The sequence below is a fragment of the Thamnophis elegans genome, chromosome 7, assembly GCF_009769535.1.
Source record: "Thamnophis elegans isolate rThaEle1 chromosome 7, rThaEle1.pri, whole genome shotgun sequence".
In the NCBI taxonomy this organism is placed as follows: domain Eukaryota; kingdom Metazoa; phylum Chordata; class Lepidosauria; order Squamata; family Colubridae; genus Thamnophis; species Thamnophis elegans.
This window is the reverse complement of record NC_045547.1, coordinates 75088558-75099166: the sequence shown is the minus strand read 5'-3', so window position 1 is coordinate 75099166 and position 10609 is coordinate 75088558.

Here is a 10609-nt window from a genome sequence, read left to right as displayed (position 1 = left end):
TGGAAAAAGAAGTCCGTGTGTTGTCCCGATTGTAATTGGAGCCCTTGGAGCAATACACAAAGGGCTACCTCGCTATTTGAAAATTTTAAATTTATCAGACTTGAACATTCTGATTCTACAAAAAACTACCCTACTTGGAACAGGCTTATATCCACCGACGTTACCTTAACAGTTCCTAGGTCCTTGGTTAGGACTCGAGCTGTTGAGCTACCAACCAGCCCCAAAGGCTGTCAATCTCACAAAGATTAACCACGTAATAATAATAATAATAATAATAATAATAATAATAATAATAATAATAATAATAACAACAACAACAACAACAACAATGACAACAATGACAATAACGACAATAATAATAATTTGTGCAAAAATTATATAAACAGCAACAAACCGGTGGGAACATAAGCTTGAAAAAGTCACGGAAAATCAGATGGTCAAGATCTTGTGGGATTTTCCCATACAAACGGACAAAATACTGGCGCATAATACACCAGACATCACACTGGTTGAGAAAAATAAGGTTACAATCATAGACATCGCAATACCAGGTGATAGCAGGGTTGACGAGAAGGAATGTGAAAAAATCGCAAAATACCAAGATCTTGTGGGATTTTCGCATACAAACGGACAAAATACTGGCACATAATACACCAGACATCACACTGGAATTACATTTAAAACAGTTAAAAATTGACAAAATCACCATCAGTCAAATGCAAAAAGCCGCACTGCTTGGATTTGCACGCATATTACGAAAATACGTTACGACGTCCTAGGCCTCTGGGTGGGGCCCGACTAGTAATCAATGCCAAATCCAGCGAAACAACTGGCCGCTGTGATACAATTCTGTTGTTGTGATAATAATAATGATGAGGATGAGACACCGACAGGTTGTACCTGCCAAGAAAAATAGGGGACAGGGGGCTATTGCAAATCCATCAAACTGTAGAAGAAGAAAAATGAAGTTTGAATGATTATGTGAACCAAAGTACAGAAAAATTGCTGCAGGCTGTGAAAATAGAGAACAGCATAAAAACAACAGAAACAAAGGCAGAATATAAGGAAAAACAGATTATGACAGATTAAATAGATGGAAAACCAAAGCTTTGCACGGACAGCACTTGAAAAACATTAAAGGAAAATGTGATGACAACTTGACATGGGGATGGCTTAAGATGGAAACTATCAAGAAAGAAATGGAAGGTTTAATACTGGCTGCTCAAGAACAAGCACTACAAACTAATGCCATGAAAGCGAAGATACAAAAATCCACTGACAACCCAAACTGCCGACTTTGCAATAACAAAGTCAAAAGTGTTTCACATTTAATATGTGAATGCAGCAAAATTGCATAAACTGATTACAAAGCTAGACGTGACTGAGTTACTAAATTAATCCACTGGTCATTATGTAAAAAATACAATTTATCCATATCCAGAAAATCATGGGAACATAAAGTGTAAAAAGTTATCGAAAATGAGAAGGTGAAGATCTTGTGGGACTTTCGAATACAAACGGATCATCATTTGGAGCACAACACGCCAGATATCACGGTTGGAGAGGGCCGAAGTGTACAGTTTATTGATATCACTGTCCCTGGAGATCCCAGAGTCAAAGAAAAAGAACTAGAAAAAATAATGAAATATCGCGACCTAGCCATCGAAACTACATGGCTATGGATGAAGCATGTAACAGTGATACCCATTGTCATCGGGGCACTTGGCACCATGTCCAAGAATTTTACAAGATAGATCCACAAATTGCAGCTTCCTGCAATAACACCAACGGAACTGCAAAAAACTGCGCTACTCGGAACATGTTCCATGTTTAATGAATAAAGTATATAATAATAGATCGGGGTAGCATTGGTGCAAGATTAAACTTTCTATTAAATCATCCTAAAGAGGCTTTTTCAAGAGGCAACCGGACTTACTTCTTTTTTGACATCCTTGGAATGGGGTAGGAGTAGGAATGGATTTCCAGCGGGAAAACAATAGTAGACTGCAGAAACCATTTGCACCACTCAGGTGACCCTGAGGACAGAGATACACCTCCAAGTGGCCTCAGTGACTCTTTAAAAGGATGCAAAGGACCAGCTGTCTGCAAGGAATGTAAATCCTTCCATTCCCCACCATCCAGTCAGAGCTGAAGAAGCTTCTTGGATGAGAAGCGAAACATCTTTAAAGAAAAAAATCAAGAAAGTCCAGCTGCCTCCTGAAAAAATCACTCTTGGATCACCCTGGATGACTGAAAATCTCTACAGACTTTTAGATTTCCATTAAATCAAATCCTGGCAGAAATGTGGCTTCGGTGTTTAAATGAATTTTATGGATGCTTATTCAAGATGAGGAATCAAGATCTTGCTCAGATTCCCATCTTGCTATGTTTAGAATCAAAAAGACAATACAAAAATGTATATGAGATGGGTTTCTAAATTTATGGTTGTGTATTTGCATCGATGTCCCGAAATATAGTTGTGATCCCTAAAAGTCTATAGAGATTCTCAGTCATCGAGTCGAGGTTGTCCCAAAGGTGTTTTTTCTTTCTTTGAAGACATTTTTTAACTGATCTTCCCAACCTCTCCCATAAGACAGCTACAAGGATGTACAATAATCTTAAAGGCTGATTCAAGGACATCTTTGCATTTTTACTTTACAAGAGGCAAGTTGCTACTAGCAGCTCTGGAGATTAGTGACAGCCCCCTGCATATGTGCCAATATGGTAACTCAAGCAAAATCAAGACTTTGAATGCTGAGATTCGAGTTCTTTGAGCGACTCTAGAAAAAGTGCAGAGAAGAGCAACCAAGATGATTAGGGGACTAGAGGCTAAAGCATACAAAGAACGGTTGCAGGAACTGGGCATGGCTAGTCTGGTGAAGAGAAGGACCAGGGGAGACATGATAGCAGTCTTCCAATATTTGAGGGGCTGCTACAGAGAGGGAGGGGGGTTCAAGCTATTTTCCAAGGCACCTGAAGGCCAGGCAAAGAATAATGGATTGAAACTGAACAAGGAGAGATTCAACCTGGAAATAAGGAGACATTTTCTGACAGTGAGAGCAATAACCCATGGAACAGAAGTTTCCTTTAGAAGTTGTGGGAGCTTCATCACTGGAGGCTTTAAAGAAGAGACTGGATTGCCATCTGTCAGAAATTGTGTAGGGTCTCCTGCTTGGGTGGGGGGTTGGACTCGATCTGCAAGGTCCCTTCCAACTCTGTTCAATTTAAAGACTCTTGTCTTTCAAAAAGCAACTTCTGAAGCTTACTTGGTCCTAGGATGGATCTTGGGACTTACAAACAAATAAACATGTCAGGACCTGAGCAAAGGTCTGAACAACTTCATTGCTTTCATCTTCTAAGAAAAGCAAAGACTCTGGAAAAGAGAAGCAGTTGTTGAAATTATTCTGGGGACTGATATCAGTTTGTGCAATGTGACGATCTGGGCAGGGGAAAAAAGTTACAATCACAGAGGTTATCTAGCTTGGAAAGCTGCCATGTGAATATTTTCCAAATGAGGTGCTGTGCAAGGAAAGACTTGGCACAGAGTCTCTGAGATTCACGGACAGATCTTCACACTCCTGAAACGAATGAACGAACACATTGTTTCCTGCAAAAGCCCCTCCCCTTTTGCTCCTCTTTTATTTCCTATGGGAGAGGCTATTTACCATCCACCTGTGGCTTTACTCCCAAGTCGACCGTGATTTCTTAGATGTCCTTTTCTCCTGGCAGCTCTGCGCATGCGCACACTGGGAACAGGCTCCATATGTTCCTCTGCCTCACTGCTGTCTAGCTCCGAAGGCAGTTGAGAACTGGCAGATGGCCTTGGCCCCATCTCTGCCTCTGATGCAGAGCCCTCATCTAAGCCTTCCAGAGACTCCAGGACTGGCCCATGTTCACCTCCCCAACCACCTCACTGTCTGACTCTGCTGTAAGCTCCATTGGCCGCTGGTGGGCCACAAAAGGTTAATTTAATCTCTTGGTTGCTGGCCAGGAGGAAACCTTCCATGCCCAAAGAATTAGACTTCGGCAATGCAAAAAAAATAATTTTAAAAAAGATCCACTTTCAACCCACGGATTTTCCTTCTCTCTTTCCAAGAGGATGGATAATTGGTGGTTTGCTTGGCGGCTTTAGAAGGAGACACAGATTTTGTTTATGTAATTGTGTCTGAGATCTGCTCGTTGCCGCCTCCCTGTATTTTGGTCTTGCCGGGAGCTTCCCTGAAAATGGAAATTGGATTTCATTTCGTTATCCCCAGAGGCAAGCAATCACGGCCTAGTTTTCCCCCAATTAACCCTTCTCCTAACAGTTCTGAGTCAGTCCAAAGTCAAGATGGAGACTCAAGGAAGTCATGAACCCAGGCTTCTCAATATTGCCAAACCTCAACGTAAACCATTTTTCTTTTAAAAATAAAATACAGGCAGACAAAGGGGCTTTTCTGACAATTCACTCACCCAATAATCTTTTTTTGCAACAACCTTCCTGTCGCAGTAGGAGCTCATCTTTCTACAGTTTTTAGCTGCTTGAATGTCTGCCAGAAAATTTTGTTTGTTTCTTTAATCTGGTATAAACAACAGAAAGACAAGTGCCACCAAATGGAATAAAAACTCGCTAAATCCTACCGTGTTTCCCCAAAAATAAGACAGGATCTTATTTTTTTGACAAAACCCCCCCCCCCAAAAAAAAAATAAGCACTTGGACTTATTTTTGGGGAGGTCTTATTATTTTTGAGGTGCAGGAGGCGGCGAGTGAGGTCACACTCATGGCTGCTGATGTGTTGACATCCCGCGCATGCACAGAGTATCAGAAAGGTAAGGTAAGCAAACGGGGGGGGGGATCTGCTGTGCCGTGCGATTTATATTAATATAAATCGTGCATCACAGCTGATCAGCGGAAAAACTGCTTCACCCTAACCGGTTTCATTTATTTTACTACTGGTTCAGGTGAACCAGTAGCATTTTTACTACAGGTTCGGGCGAACTGGTTTGAACCGGTAGCATTTCACCCCCTGCTTAAGGGGAATATAAAGATAAATTTGGGGATTTTTCTCTTAGGCATAATTGATAAAGAACTTGGAAAAACAGTAGAACTTTGATATTATATATGCTGACAGAGGAAGAATGTTCTACAAACAAAAATGGAAGGATATTTTGATTCCCACAATGGAAGAATGGCTGCAAAAATGGATGGAATTAGCAAAGATGGGCTAAATTGACTGTGGGTTATAAAAAAAGTATTAACTTTGGTTCTGCTTGAAACCGCTTTTGGACTTGGTTCTTGGGGTAAGAAAAAAAAAACCTTTAACTTTGGATTTTGTTAATCAGAAGGTGGCTCAGTGGCTAACACACTGTCGATCAGAAAGGTTGAGAGTTCGGCGGTTTGAATCCCTAGCGCCACGTAATGGAGTGAGCTCCCGTTACTTGTCCCAGCTTCTGCCAACCTAGCAGTTCTAAAGCATGTAAAAATGCAAGTAGAAAAATAGGAACCACCTTTGGTGGGAAGGGGACAGCGTTCTGTGCGCCTTTGGCGTTTAGTCATTCCAACCACATGACCATGGAGACATCTTTGGACATCGCTGGCTCTTCAGCTTTGAAATGTAGATGAGCACCTCCCCCTAGAGTCGGGAACGACTAGTGCATATGTGCAAGAAGAACCTTTACCTTTTGTTAATCAGATAAGGATTTCGTTTTGCTTCATTTTTGTTATAGAAATGTGTCTAATAAAAATGATGTGCATATTCAAATCCATGGCAAAACTGAAATTAAAATACTTGAAATATTCCACCCAGCCATCACACCACCTATTTCTCATCTTTCTCCTTATGTTGCTCTTGACATTTCTATTCAAAAGATGTGCAGGTGCCCCTTCTCTAGTGTTACTAGGGATTGGAAAACAACCCAGGTTCTTTTCAAGGAAGGGTCTTCCACGGATCACAGATCTTCACCATCACCACAGCAGAGAAAGGACTTGTGTTCTCCAATTGTGGCTCTGCTATGCAACCCAACCTCAAGCAGGTGCAATTTCTGCCTGCCTCTCTCAAGGGAAGGGGCCCTGTGACAGCCTCAATTTCAGAGTTAAATTGCTTATTTTCTCTGAAGAAACGGCTTCTTTTGCAGGCCTGGTCTCCTGAGAAGGCCATAATGTTCAGTGTGTGGTGTTTGATTTGCCTAGAGTGGCCTTCTCTGCATTGGACTCTGGCGTTCCCAAGGCAGGTGCCATTCTCAATCCTATATTTGACTAACTATACTCTTGATTGGGCCCGATCATCATTTCATTGTAAAGAGTGAGGTTCTCTGAGCTTGTCAACTTTTAAGACTTATGGACTTCAACTCCCAGAATTCCCCAGCCATCATGACATAGCTGGCTGAGGAGTTCTGGGAGTTGAAGTCCACAACTCTTTAAAGTTGACAAGTTTGGTGACCGCTAGTACAGAGCAGGGGTGGGTTCCTGCCAGTTCTAACCTCTTCTATAGAAGAGGTTCCACAAATCTCCAGTGCCGTTTAGAACCGGTTCCAGCTCCCTCCCCCTGCCCGTCCGAACATCATCAAGATGAAGAGCAAGAGGAGGAATTCTGGGAGTTGAAGTCCACAAGTCTTAAAGCTGTCAGGTTTGAACACCCCTGGGTTTTTTTTCCTAAAGGGTTAGGGGTGCAAGGGTCTTGTAACTTGACAGCTTTAAGACTTGCGTGCTTCAAATGCTAGAGTTTCTGAGACAACATTTTGGTTGCTAAGCAAGAGTGTTGTTAAGTGAGTTTCACCACATTTTACAAGTTGGGCCTGCCCATCCAGTCATATGACTGCCAAGCCACTCCCACCCAGTCACATGGCTGGCAAGCCATTTCCTCCCAGTCACATGGCTGGCAAGCCACTCCCACAAAGCAGGCCACACCTAGAAAAGAGGTTCTAAAAATTTTTGAAACCCATCACTGCTACAGAGTCTACCTAGAGTCTTCTGGAACTTCATTTATAGGGGATTAGCCAATAACCTGGCATTGCCTGGGTATTTATTTATAGGGGGGAAATGTCCCGACCAAATGTAATTTCTAATGTTGGATTTTCCCCCTTACCAGAGGGAGCCCCCTTGGGGAATACTGTGAAGCTGTTACCATGGCAACTCCACTGCGCTGCACAGTAGAAGCCATTTTATGGCAGTACAGTAGAAGCCATTTTAAGACACAACAGGCTGTATCTTAACAGAACACATAGCCCGAGGAGTTTTAGGGGTGTCTTGCCTCCACAGTATTTGTTTCCAGAGAGTAAGTCATCTGTGCACCGTTTGGTTGAAATGGCTCGAGGCATTCCAGAGTTATGCTAGAACACGCACACATCTGTTTTTATATGTATAGATGAAGAACCCAACATCTACCATGTTCAGCGATCTAACTCTGAGAGGAATCTGGGAGTCTTAGTGAACAATCATTTACAGATGAGGTGGAAAAAGCATACAGGCCATCCTTGACTTACGATCACACTTGAGCCAAAATTTCTATTGCTAAGTGAGACAGGCGGTAAGTGAGTTTTGTCCCATTTTATGACCTTCCTTGCCACAGTTGTCAGTGAATCACTGCAGTCATTAACTTAGTAAAACAGTTGTAAAGTGACTCTCGCTTCTCCATTGACTTTATTTGTCGGTAGGTGGCAAAAGGGGATCATATAACCCCAGGACACTGCAACTGTCTAAGTACATGCCAGTTGCCAAGAATCTGAATTTCGATCACGTGACCATGGGGATGCTAAAAGAGTGGTAGATGCAAAAATCAATCATAAGTAACCTTATAACTTAGACCGGTGGTTACATGGGTGGTTGCAAATCAAGGATTAAAAAAAATAATCTACTGTTTTGCTGAGAAGCATGAAAAGTTTAAGGAATTTTGGAGAAAAAATTCTCTTAGGACGTAGTATAAGTATACTCTGAAAGAGAAGAGTCCTCCACTCCTCTGCTCACAATAGAATTCCTTATGCCACCAGGCTTGAAATGTTGGGCTTGGACAATCTAGAACTACACTGCTTAAAGTCTGACCTAAGCATAGTACACGAAATTGTCCTCTACAACGTCCTACCTGTCAACGACTTCTTCAGCTTCAACCTCAATAATACACGGGCAAACAATCGATACAAATTCAAGGTCAACCACTCTAAATTCGATTGCAGAAAATATGACTTCAGCAACAGAGTGGTCGACGCCTGGAATTCTCTACCCGACTCCGTTGTTACGTCCTCAAATCCTCACAGCTTCAACCTTAAACCATCTACCGTGGACCTCGCTCCATTCCTAGGAGGTCCGTAAAGGCGGAGTGCCTTCCATCCCTGTCCTACTGTCCCCATTTATTCGGTCCCCATTTCCTGTATCCATGTCCATGTTTATACTTAGACCTGTTATCTCGTACATGCTTGACAAACTAAATAAATAAAATAAAATAAAGAAACAAATAATAAACAAACAAAGAAACAATAAATGATACATGATAAATGATAAATAATAAATAAATAAATAATAGATAATAGATAATATATGATAATAGATAATAGATAATAGATAATAGATAACAAATAACAGATAACAGACAAATGATAAATAAATAAATAAATAAATAAATAATAAAAATAATGAATAATGAATAGTGAATAGTAAAAAATAAATAACAACTAACAAATAAATAATAATAATAATAAATAAATAACAAATAATAATAAATAATAAATAATAATAAATAATAATAAATAATAAATAATAATAATAAATAATAATAAATAATAAATAATAATAATAAATAATAATAATAAATAATAATAAATAATAAATAATAATAATAAATAATAATAATAATAATAATAATAATAATAAATAAAACTGGTTCTCTCTTCATTTTCATTATTAATTATTAATTCTGTAATAAACAATGACATCAGTAAATTACATTTGTATTTTCGCTTGTTTGGCAACAAATATTTCTGCTTAGTTCTAGCTAAGGTCCTTGGCAGAAAAGGGGTTAATCACCAGGTATCCAATGTCAATAGAGAGGAACCTGCCATTTTCTCTCTCTCTCTATGCAGAGAGAAATTGTCATTCTCCATTCATCTCACTAGCAGGCAAGCAGTCTGTCGGCTCGCTCTAAAGTAAGGGCTTGTTCTCAATCCTTAATCAACGCTGAATGAAGCTTCCAACTGGCTTCCGGCTGTGAAAAAAAAGGTACACACACCTTTGCGAATAGTTCTTGGGTGTTTCAAAAGCCACAATGTCATTTGTCTTTTTCCCCCCAGCAAAATTTATTATGATCCTTTTCCTCGTTGGAGAATAAATCAGGAACATTTCTGCAAATAAAAAAATCAGGTAAGAAACAAATGCATTGGTTGCTTCTGTTGAGTTTTGCTAGACCTGTATTCTTTCTGCATGTGTTTAAATTTCTTGGATTGTGTTGCCTTCTGCCAACCCATTTTGTAGTTAGAATTGCACCAAGTTGTAATTTTGGGACAATAATGACATTTTATTCTTGCTCTCAATGATGTGTCTGTGATGGAGCTTTGATAACAATGACCACGTAACTTTGGTTTCTGTTTTCCGCAGGTTGAGAATTACTAATCTAGAGAGAAACAGAATATGAGTCATCGTTTTATTGTTGGACAAGGTGAAATTGTTTGCAAATCTTAAAAGAGGTAAATTTGAATCATAGCAGGGAGATCTAGGAAGGCATATCTATTTATATAAACGTGTGTGTGTGTGTTTTTGTGTGTGTTTGTGTGTTCCAGCAGAACTCTGGAACGCCTGGAGCAATTTCAACCAAACTTGGTACACAGATGACTTTCTGGAAACCAATACTGTGGGTGGTAAGACACCCCTAACACCCCCTCAGGGTGTGTGTTCTGTTAAGATACAGCCTGTTGTGCCTTAAAATGGTTTCTATTGTGCTGGCTTAAAATGGCTTCTACTGTGCTGGCTTAAAATGGCTTCTACTGTGCTGGCATAAAATGGCTTCTACTGTACAGCGCAGTGGTGTTGCCATGGCAAAGGCTTCACAGTACTCCACAAGGGGGCTCCCTCTGGTAAGGGGGAAAATCCAATATTAGATATTACGCTTGGTCCAGACATTTTCCCCCTATAAATAAATACCAGGGCAACGCCGGGTTATCGGCTAGTAATAGATAAATCTGTCATTCATTTAATTTTATTTATTTGTTTACCATTTAAATTGCTCTATTGCTGCATGAGATCCTAAGTAGCAACCTGTTACAGGTAATATTCCACTTACAGCCATTCTGTTTAGTGACCGTTAAAAGTTACAATGGTACTGTCTATGGAGATTGTCAGTTATCCAGGTCATGGTTGTCCCAAAGGTGCTTTTTCAAGAGGCAACTGGCCTTTCTTGTTTTTCTTTGAAGATGTTTCGCTTCTCATCCAAGAAGCGTCTTCAGCTCTGGCTGGATGGTGGGGAATGGAAGGATTTATACGCCTTGCAGATAGCTGGTCATTTGCATCCTTTTAGAGGATCGTTGAGGCCACTTGGAGGTTTATCTCTGTCCTCAGGGTTACCTGAGTGGTGCAAATGAGGTGTGGAGCCTTCTTGGAAGTGCTGAAAGGACCGTGTTGTGGATCTGTGCTTCCTGCAGGAGGCTT